The following is an 11,733-nucleotide window of genomic DNA, read 5'->3' as shown; positions in this document are numbered from 1 at the left end:
AATAAGCTGACACGTGACCACATTTAAATTTAGTATATATTAGTGGATGTTGAAGTAAATTTTTTATCATATTTCAGTTTTCCTTGAGTTCTATCTTAACGAGGTAAATCTTTATAATGGTTTTAGGTTTTTTTTAAAAATGATATCTTATCGAGTTGTGTAGTTGATTGATCAAGACCTTGACTCGGAATGTGAGCACATGCTCTTCACTTCAAGAGAGTTATCTCTTGTTTTAGTGTATATGTTGTTAGTAATAAATGTATCAAATTGTCCTTCTGCACATTATTCACCCAGATCTCTCTCCACATCCCCATGTGATACATATATGTGATGTATATGCACAGACAAACAAATGATTACGATCTGAGAAAAATTGCATGATTTGCTCACGACAAAGAGCTTCGGAAATTGAGCAATTCAATAACGCGTTGGTCCACTTCTGGCCCTTATGCAAACAGTTATTCGGCTTGGAATTCATTGACAGGGACATCCTGAGGGATGTCGTGCCAAATTCTGTCCAATTTTCGAGTTAGATAGTCAAAATCCCGAGCTGGTTGGAGGGATCTACCCATAATGCTTCAAGTGTTCTCAACTGGGGAGAGATTAGACGTCCTGCTGGCCAAGACAGGGTCTGGCAAGCAGTAGAAACACTCACCGTGTGCGGGCGGGCATTAGCTTGCTGAAATGTGGGCCCAGGATGGCTTGCCATCAAAGGCAACAAAATGGGGAGTCCCCAAACACGTCTTCGTTGGTCATCGGTGCTCAGTTCGAAGCGGCACTTATAACTGAAGACAACGCTACTCCAGTTGATGAGATTCCAGGCGGAAGATGTGTGGATGCCAGTGGGATGCCAGCATTGACTGACGGCCGCCGTACGCCCCGACAACCAGGAGTGATCGTCTGGGGTGGCATTACATTTCGCCTCAGGACGCCTTTGGTTACTGTCCGCGGAATCCTTACAGCACGGCGAAACGTCGACGATTTTCTAAATCCCGTGATGTTGCCCTTCACGGTAAGCCATTCTGTGCTGTCAGGTGTGTCTCCGGAATTCCTTCGTGGTGCGTCTGTAGTAGCAGACTGGTGTGACAGGAAGGCCTGGAGGCAGGAAGGATATCCGGTTACCCACAACCACTAACATTTCAGATCCAATAAATAACATGCCGATCCCACGGAGATACAGAGTAAATGCCAGAAAAGTGGAGTAACAGAATAAGAGCCTGATGCTTTGGAGCCCATTTACACGTTCCAGGAAACGCACTACAAAGCATGCGCTAAAGCGAACAGGAAACGTCTCTTAGGATTAGACTCGCCGCAGAGAGCACTTCCTACGCCTGGGTTCCGGGGTTCGATTCCCGGCGGGGTCAGGGATTTTCTCTGCCTCGTGATGACTGGGTGTTGTGTGATGTCCTTAGGTTAGTTAGGTTTAAGTAGTTCTAAGTTCTAGGGAACTGATGACCATTGATGTTAAGTTCCATAGTGCCCAGAGCCATTTGAACTTTAGAGAGCACTTCAGCACTGAGCGTGCAGCCAGAAAAATATGACAGCATCGAGTGCTAAACAGAAATGAGCAATTCTCTCTTTCCCTGTGGCCGCCGTATTGTATGTCGAGGCAAACAACAGCACGAAAAGCAGAAAACGGACGTTGTGGGTGAAAACTGGATAACCAGACTGGAGGTGAGGGCAATTCTGACACTTCTTCAAAAATAACTTGTTTTAGAGGACGTGGCGGTTGCTTTGTTATACAGGAAGGTTGTTGTATTTAAAAGTGCTTCAGTGTTCAGGTCCTGAGCGTGCAGAAAAATTGAAGTTAGGGCCGGAACCAAGGTTGTGAATTTCTAAATATTTAACATGCAGCCATATCACTATACAGGGTGAGTCACCTAACATTACCGCTGGGTATATTTCGTAAACCACATCAAATATTGACGAATCGATACCACAGACCGAACGTGAGGAGAGGGGCTAGTGTAATTGGTTAATACAAACCATAAAAAATTGCACGGAAGTATGTTTTTTAACACAAACCTAGGTTTTTTTTAAATGGAACCCCGTTAGTTTTGTTAGCGCATCTGAACATATAAACAAATACGTAATCAGTGCCGTTTGTTGCATTGTAAAATGTTAATTACATCCGGAGATATTGTAACCTAAAGTTGACGCTTGAGTACCACTCCTCCGCTGTTCGATCGTGTGTATCGGAGAGCACCGAATTACGTAGGGATCCAAAGGGAACGGTGATGAACCTTAGGTACAGAAGAGACTGGAACAGCACATTACGTCCACATGCTAACACCTTTTTATTGGTCTTTTTTCACTGACGCACATGTACATTACCATGAGGCGTGAGGTACACGTTCGACGGGCGTTTCATAGGACGTGTAGGACGCATAAATTGGCCAGCCCGTTCTCCTGATCTTACACCTCTGGACTTCTTTCTGTGGGGTACGTTAAAGGAGAATGTATACCGTGATGTGCCTACAACCCCAGAGGATATGAAACAACGTATTGTGGCAACCTGCAGCGACATTACACCAGATGTACTGCGGCGTGTACGACATTCGTTACGCCAGAGATTGCAATTGTGTGCAGCAAATGATGGCCACCACATTGAACATCTATTGGCCTGACATGTCGGGACACACTCTATTCCACTCCGTAATTGAAAACGGAAACCACGTGTGTACGTGTACCTCACCCCTCATGGTAATGTACATGTGCGTCAGTGAAAAAGACCAATAAAAATGTGTTAGCATGTGGACGTAATGTGTTGTTCCAGTCTCTTCTGTACCTAAGGTCCATCACCGTTCCCTTTGGATCCCTACGTAATTCGGTGCTCTCCGATACACACGATCGAACAGCGGAGGAGTGGTACTCAAGCGTCAACTTTAGGTTACAATATCTCCGGATGTAATTAACATTTTACAATGCAACAAACGGCACTGATTACGTATTTGTTTATATGTTCAGATGCGCTAACAAAACTAACGGGGTTTCATTTAAAAAAACCTAGGTTTGTGTTAAAAAACATACTTCCGTGCATTTTTTTATGGTTTGTATTAACCAATTACACTAGCCCCTCTCCTCACGTTCGGTCTGTGGAATCGATTCGTCAGTATTTGATGTGGTTTACGAAATATATCCAGCGGTAACGTTAGGTGACTCACACTGTATACAGATATCTGAAAAATGGGAGTGACAGGAAGCGCAAAATGGCCAGGTAGAAATGGCTAAGGTGATGTGTCAAAAGGACAAATGTATGGCTGCAGAAGCGTCCATGACCATGGAAACATAGATGCTGCCTAAAGGAAAATGAAAGATGCCTTTAGAGAAAAGAGAAGCACATGTATGGATTTTAAGAGCTCATATGGCAAGTCCATTCTAATTAAATAAGAGACGTTTGAAAAATGGAAGAAATACCTAGTGAGTGTGGATAAAGGAAGCAAAGTTGAAGACAAATGTTACACCCTGTCCAGTCACATTAAGGTGACCAAGTGTCAAAAGCGTCAATAACCATCTTCTGGAGCGTGAGAGGTGCAGAAAGAGAGTCAGTGAGTTTCTGGAAGGTACCGACTCCAGCGCTGTGGCCAGCTGCACTAAGTGTCTCGGCTGAGGCTCTATCACACGAACAGCCCGATCGAGAGGGCCCAACAGATTCTCGATCTGGTTTAAACACAGGATGTTTGGAGACCATCGGAGTAAGGCAAACTCATCCTGGTGCTCTTCGAACCTGTGAGCTGTGTGACACGTTGCATTGTCCTCCTGGTAGATGTCATCGTGCAGAGGAAAAACAGATTTCTTGTAGGTGTGGAATGGTCCACAAGGATAGATACTTACTTGTGTTAATTCATTGTGCCTTCCAGAAAGGAAGGGGTGACTCCCCGGACCATAAAGCATGTGCGGTTTTGCTTTCAGACTTTTTAAGCTGTACATGCAGTGGCCATCTGTTCGATGGAGTCTAAAGCGTAATTCATCTGAAAAGGTCACCTATCGCAACTCAGTGGACGTCCAGCTGCCTCAGTCAGTATGGGTGAATGAACTAGACGCCTGCTGTCGAGACACACACACAGAAACGTTCGCTGAATGGTCGTTCAGCAGACACTGCTGGCAGCCCCTTTGTTCATCTGGTCCGTCAGTTACTCAATAGCTGCACATCTATTCGTCCATATACATTTCCGTAGCAGTCGTTCAAACCTGTCATCTATGAAACTTCCTGGCAGATTAAAACTGTGTGCCGGACCGAGACTCGAACTCGGGACCTTTGCCTTTCGCGGGCAAGTGCTCTCCTTTCTTTCAGGGGTGCTAGTTCTGCAAGGTTCGCAGGAGAGCTTCTGTAAAGTTTGGAAGGTAGGAGGCGAGGTACTGGCAGAAGTAAAGCTGTGAGGACGGGGCGTGAGTCGTGCTTCGGTAGCTCAGTTGGTAGAGCAGTTTCCCGCGAAAGGCAGAGATCCCGAGTTCGAGTCTCGGTCCGCCACACAGTTTTAATCTGCCAGGAAGTTTCATATCAGCGCACACTCCACTGCAGAGTGAAAAATCTCATTCTGTCATCTATGGCCTGTGGTGCTCCCCAGTTGTTCAAATGGCTGTGAGCACTATGGGACTCAACTGCTGTGGTCATCAGTCCCCTAGAACTTAGAACTACTTAAACCTAACTAACCTAAGGACATCACACACACCCATGCCCGAGGCAGGATTCGAAACTGCGACCGTAGCAGTCGCACGGTTCCGGACTGCGCGCCTAGAACCGCGAGACCATCGCGGCCGGCCCCCCCCCCCCCCCACCCCACCCCCCACCACCCCGTTGTCTCGGCGCCGGTTTTCGATAGCGCCATTTCGCCGTCGATGGTATACTTTAATCACAGCGGCACGCATATAATTTACAAGCTTAGCTGCTTTCGGAAATTCTTCCTCACTTGGCCCGAAAACAAATGATCATGCCTTTTGGATGCCAGGTAAATATCTCAGTTTCTGCATTATGATAAAGACTGCTCTCTTTTCTGCATCGCCGCCACACGCTTTATACAGGTGTAAATTTTAAATTGGCAAACCAGAATAACTCGAAAAATAAGCTTCACACGAAAAATGTGTAGAATCCAAAGTTGATTATTTTCGAGTTTTACCACGAAACAAACAAAACTTATCCGAATCTGCGGGAAAAATTAATACTTGGCTCAACACTTGTAAAACTCTAGCTCCCCTCTCTCAAACCCCACACTATGGGGAGAGAGGGAGAGTTTTAGATTTATCGAATCACAATTTACGAAGTAAATAACTATTTTTTATTTATCCGTAACCTTTTTCCACACAAAAATGAGAACATGGATTTTCTCGAATTACAGCGCCAACTACCAAGAATCAAAACAAGTGTTCAAGACAAAATATACGTTGTTTTTTATGTGGAATTTGATTCTGCAATAAAAATGTGGGTTCCCATTTGAAATTTTAAAGTTGCCTCCCGCCTCACTCTCAGGTGGCTGGGGTGGCGGGCTAATTCCAGCTATTCAACCTGGAGTGCAAAATGTATTACACAGGCTAATTCATACGAAGCACCTTTAGACATGAAGTAGAATGTAACGACTCTTATTCCGAAGAAGACATATGCTGACAGGTGTGAATGTCGCTGAACCATCAGTTTAGTAAGTGACAGCTAGAAAATACTGTCACGAATTATTTACAAGACAATGGAAAGAGTAGTTGAATTAAACATTGTCGAAGATTAATGTGGCTTCTGCAAAAGTGTCGGAACACGTGAGGCAATTCTTCCCCTACGACGTATCTTAGAAAATGTTGTTGTTGTGGTCTTCAATCCAGGGACTGGTTTGATGCAGCTCTCCATGCTACTCTATCCTGTGCAAGCTTCTTCATCTCCCAGTACCTACTGCAACCTACATCCTTCTGAATCTGCTTAATGTATTCATCTCCTGGTCTACCTCTACGATTTTTACCCTCCACGCTGCCTTCCAATACTAAATTGGTGATCCCTGGATGCCTCAGAACATGTCCTACCAACCGATCCCTTCTTCTAGTGAAGTTGTGCCACAAACTTCTCTTCTCCCCAATCCTATTCAATACCTCCTCATTAGTTATGTGATCTACCCATCTAATCTTCAGCATTCTTCTGTAGCACCACATTTCGAAAGCTTCTATTCTCTTCTTGTCCAAACTATTTATCGTCCACGTTTCACTTCCATACATGGTACATTCCATACAAATACTTTCAGAAACGACTTCCTGACACTTAAATCTATACTCGATGTTAACAAATTTCTCTTCTTCAGAAACGCTTTCCTTGCCGTGGCCAGTCTGCATTTTATATCCTCTCTACTTCGACCATCATCAGTTATTTTGCTCCCCAAATAGCAAACCTCATTAACTACTTTAAGTGTCTCATTTCCTAATCTAATTCCCTCAGCATCACCCGATTTAATTCGACTACCTTCCATTACCCTCGTTTTGCGTTTGTTGACGTTCATCTTATACCATCCTTTCAAGACACTGTTCTTTCCGTTCAACTGCTTTTCCAGGTCCTTTGATGTCTCTGACAGAAGTACGATGTTATTGGCGAACCTCAAATTTTTTATTCCTTCTCCATGGATTTTAATACCTAATCCGAGTTTTTCTTTTGTTTCCTATACTGCTTGCACAATATACAGATCGAATAACATTGGGGATAGGCTACAACCCTGTCTCACTCCCTTCCCAACCACTGTTTCCATTTCGTGCTCCTCGACTCTTCGAAGATAAGTTATAGAAAAGCAAAAGTATATATACTGCATTTGTAGATTTAGAGAAAAATTTTGACAGTGTTGATTGGAAAGCATTCTTTTAAATTCGAAGATAGCAGGGATAAAATACAGTGAGGAAAACTTTTACAGAAATCAGGCAGCAATTGTGAGAGTTGAAAGACGTGAAAAGCAAACAGTGGTTGAGAAGAGAGTGAAACTGGTTTGATAGCTATCCTCGACATTATACACTACTGGCCATTAAAATTCCTATACCACGAAGATGACGTGCTACACACGCGAAATTTAACCGACAGGAATAAGATGCTGTGATATACAAATGACTAGCGTTTCGGAGCATTCACAGAAGGTTGGCGCCGGTAGCGGCACCCACAACGTGCTGACATGAGGAAAGTTTCCCACCGATTTCTCATACACAAACAGCAGTTGACCGGCGTTGCCTGGTGAAACGTTGTTGTGACGCCTCGTGTAAGGAGGAGAAATGCGTACCATCACGTTTCCGACTTTGATGAAGTTCGGATTGTAGCCGATCGCGATTGAGGTTTATCGTATCGCGACATTGCTGCTCGCTTTGGTCGAGATCCGATGACTGTTAGCAGAATAAGGAATCGGTGGATTCAGGAGGGTAATACGGAACGCCTTGATGGATCCCAACGGCCTCGTATCACTAGCAGTCGAGATGACAGGCATCTTATCCGCATGGCTGTAACGGATCGTGCAACCACGTCTCGATCCCTGAGCCAACAGATGGGGACGTTTGCAAGACAACAACCATCTGCACGAAAAGTTTGACGACGTTTGCAGCAGCATGGACTATCAGCTCGGAGACCACGGCTGCGGTTACCCTTGACGCTGCATCACAGACAGGAGCGCCTGCGATGGTGTACTCAACGACGAACCTGGGTGCACGAATGGCAAAACGTCATTTTTTCGGATGAATCCAGGTTCTGTTTACGGCATAATGATATTCGCATCCGTGTTTGGCGACATCACGGTGAACGCACATTGGTTGCGTGTATTCGTCATCGCCATACTGGTGTATTACCCGGCGTGATGGTTTTGGGTGCCATTGGTTACAAGTCTCGGTCACCTCTTGTTCGCATTGACGGCACTTTGAACAGTGGACTTTACATTTCAGATGTGTTACGCCCCGTGGCTCTACCCTTCATTCAATCCCTGCGGAACCCTACATTTCAGCAGGATAATGCACGACCGCATGTTGCAGGTCCTCTACGGACCTTTCTGGATACCGAGAATGTTCAACTGCTGCCCTGGCCAGCACATTCTCCAGATCTCTCACCAATTGAAAACGTCTGGTCAATGGTGGACGAGCAACTGGCTCGTCACAATACGCCAGTCACTACTCTTGATGAACTGTGGTATCTTGTTGAAGCTATATGGGCAGCTGTACCTGTACACGCCATCCAAGCTCTGTTTGACTCACTGCCCAGGCGTATTACAGCCAGAGGTGGTTGTTCTGGGTACTGATTTCTCAGGACCTATGCACCCAAACTGCGTGAAAATGTAATCACATATCGGTTCTAGTGTAATATATTTGTCCAATGAATACCCGTTTATCATCTGCATTTCTTCTTGGTGTAGCAGTTTTAATGACCAGTTGTGTACAACCCGTAAACTGAGCAAACAGTAGAGGAAAAGCTGGTGAAATTTGGAGTGGGAATGAAAGTTCAGGGAGAAGAAATAAAGAGTTTGAGATTTTCTGATGACACTGTAATATTGTCAGAGACGGCAAAGGACTTGGAAGAGTAGTGAGCCATGGCTGCCGCGCCGTGTGGCTGGGTGGTGCTCCGGGGTCGGGAGGTGAGTCAAACGAGGGAGAACTGGCGTAGTGGCTGCGAGGCGAGTGCCTGGCACTGCCATTTATGTTGAAGTGTTCGCTATTGGGCGTGCTGCATGCCGGTGCTAGCTTCGCGAGCTGTGGGCATGGCAGCATTCTGCAGCGGTCCCCATTCTGCTGGTCGTGCCGTATTTTGGTTGCACGTTGACTGACGGCCAGAACTGGTATTTGGCGGCTTCAGTTTGTCCGACAAAGAAGCTGTTCCTGATCTATATAAATGACCTGGGTGACAATCTGAGCAGTTCTCTTTGGTTGTTCGCAGATGATGCTGCAATGTACAGTCTAGTAAGGTCATCCGAAGATCAGTATCAGTTGCAAAGCGATTTAGAAAAGATTGCTGTATGGCGTGGCAGGTGGCAGTTGACGCTAAATAACGAAAAGTGTGAGGTGATCCACATGAGTTCCAAAAGAAATCCGTTGGAATTCGATTACTCGATAAATAGTACAATTCTCAAGGCTGTCAATTCAACTAAGTACCTGGGTGTTACAATTACGAACAATTTCAGTTGGAAAGACCACATAGATAATATTGTGGGGAAGGCGAGCCAAAGGTTGCGTTTCATTGGCAGAACACTTAGAAGATGCAACAAGTCCGCTAAAGAGACAGCTTACACTACACTCGTTCGTCCTCTGTTAGAATATTGCTGCGCGGTGTGGGACCATTACCAGGAGGGATTGACGGAGGATATCGAAAGGGTGCAAAAAAGGGCAGCTCGTTTTGTATTATCACGTAATAGGGGAGAGAGTGTGGCAGATATGATACGCGAGTTGGAATGGAAGTCATTAAAGCAAAGACGTTTTTCGTCGCGGCGAGATCTATTTACGAAATTTCAGTCACCAACTTTCTCTTCCGAATGCGAAAATATTTTGCTGAGCCCAACCTACATAGGTAGGAATGATCATCAAAATAAAATAAGAGAAATCACAGCTCGAACAGAAAAGTTTAGGTGTTCGTTTTTCCCGCGCGCTGTTCGGGAGTGGAATGGTAGGGAGATAGTATGATTGTGGTTCGATGAACCCTCTGCAAAGCACTTAAATGTGAATTGCAAAGTAATCATGTAGATGTAGATGTAGATGTAGAATTGCGGAGAACGAAGCCGATCTTCTTGAAGCGAAAGTATTACTGTTCCAAACTCTGGGTCCAACCATTTTAATTGCTTCCTTCTGCTTTTGTATTGCCAGCGTGACTGAGAGGTGGTTTGAGATTGTGTTTTAAATGACTGCCTTCACCTGCTTTGGCTCCGGTTGTGTGTAATGTGACACTGTTTACGTTTGCATGCGAGCGATTTGTTTTAAATTCATGAATTGCAAAATGCTTTAGATAAGATATCTGTGTGATGCGAAAAGTGGCAATTGACCCCGAATAAAGAAAAGTGCGATGTTATTCACATGAGTACTAAAAGAAATCCGCTAAATTTCGATTACGCGATAAGTCACACAAATCTGGAGGCTGCAAATTCAACTAAATACTTTGGGATTACAATTACAAATAACCTAAATTGGAACCATCTCATAGATAATGTTGTGGGTAGAGCAAGCCGAAGACAACGATTCATTGGCAGAACACTTAGAAGGTAAGAGACTTCTTACACTACACTTGTCCGCCCTATTCTGTAGTACTGCTGTGCGGTGTGGGATCCGTATCAGGTGGGACTGACGGATGATATTGTAAAAGTTCAAAGAAGACCCACTCGTTTCGTATTATCACCAAATAGGGGATATAGTGTCATAGACACGATACGTGAATTGGAGTGGCAATCATTAAAACAAATGCGTTTTCGTTGCAACGGGATCTTCTGATGAAATTTCAATTACCAGTTTTCTCCTCCGATTGCGAAAACATTCTGTTGGCACCCACCTACAAATGGAGAAATGATCATCATGATAAAATAAAAGAAATCAGGGCTCGCACAGAAAAATTTAAGTGCTCGTTTTTCCCGCGCGCCGTTCGAGAGTGGAACGGTGGAAAGACAGCTTGAAGGTGGTTTATTCAACCCTCTGCCAGGCACTTAATTGTGAACAGCAGAGTAATCACGTGGATGTAAATGCATTTATTTGTATTGTAACCTCCCCACCGAAATTCTAAAATATTATTTTAAATGCTAATGCACATTGAGCTAAGTGTAAGCTCCCCAGAGAAATTTTGAAACACAATAGTTGAATGTTAACAAGAATACAACCTAACGTAACCTCCCAGCAAATAAATTCAATGACAATGACAATTAAACAGAAATTAGCAATCTGACCCAAGTATAAGTTCGTCACAAAAAATGAAAGTCAATTCAGTGATAATAAAATCTCAGTGACAATGAAAACACGAACAGATCGAAATGTAGATCTTAGGCCCTGTTCATTAATTAAACTGAAATTCTTACCTTAGTAAAGCTGCATCTGCTCTTATTATTTTTGCCATAGCTTGGAGGAAATTGATTGCAAAAAATTTTGAATTTAAGGGAAACTTTTCTTTAAGGAATATCAAGGGAATATTTTTTTTCATTAAAGGATTCTTCGTTAAAAATTGCTTTGAAAACCAAAATTATTATTGGGGCGATTGTTGCACAAATTAGTTACAGTTAATTTACATTATTAGCTGAGCGCATTTAAAAATAATATACCTCATCCTGAATCTTGACCAGAGTGCCATGTCGACGCCTGCTGACTCCTCACACACAACTGCACTGGGCTGCTACTACCGACATACTGCACTGCTCACAGACTGCCCACTGACTACTGCTCGCAACTGTACTGCACGACTACTACTGACAGAGTACCGCTCGCAACTCTCGCGCGGTCAAGCGCAGACTAGCCACGATAAATGGCTCTCTGGTCAGAGACTCTGCAATGCCTCGTCATCGCCGCCACACAACATACGTGTTTCATAACCCTCCACTGGGGGGGGGGGGGGGGGCAAAAATTTGGCAGCGATGGTGAGTCATTTGGACTTGCCAAGCGCGGCAAAATTTTTCTTTAATTAATCAACTTCTACAATTTACAGAATATTTAGATACATGAATTAAATGTTGTGCACATGCACCGAGTACAAAACACTTCAGATAAAGACAAAATGTGAGTACAAAACATAGTAGCAAATCAGAAAACTGTATATACAGATAACAAAGTGCACACGCACTGAAA

The sequence above is a fragment of the Schistocerca serialis genome, chromosome 2 (genome assembly GCF_023864345.2).
Source record: "Schistocerca serialis cubense isolate TAMUIC-IGC-003099 chromosome 2, iqSchSeri2.2, whole genome shotgun sequence".
In the NCBI taxonomy this organism is placed as follows: domain Eukaryota; kingdom Metazoa; phylum Arthropoda; class Insecta; order Orthoptera; family Acrididae; genus Schistocerca; species Schistocerca serialis.
Note: the sequence above shows the minus strand (reverse complement) of the source record.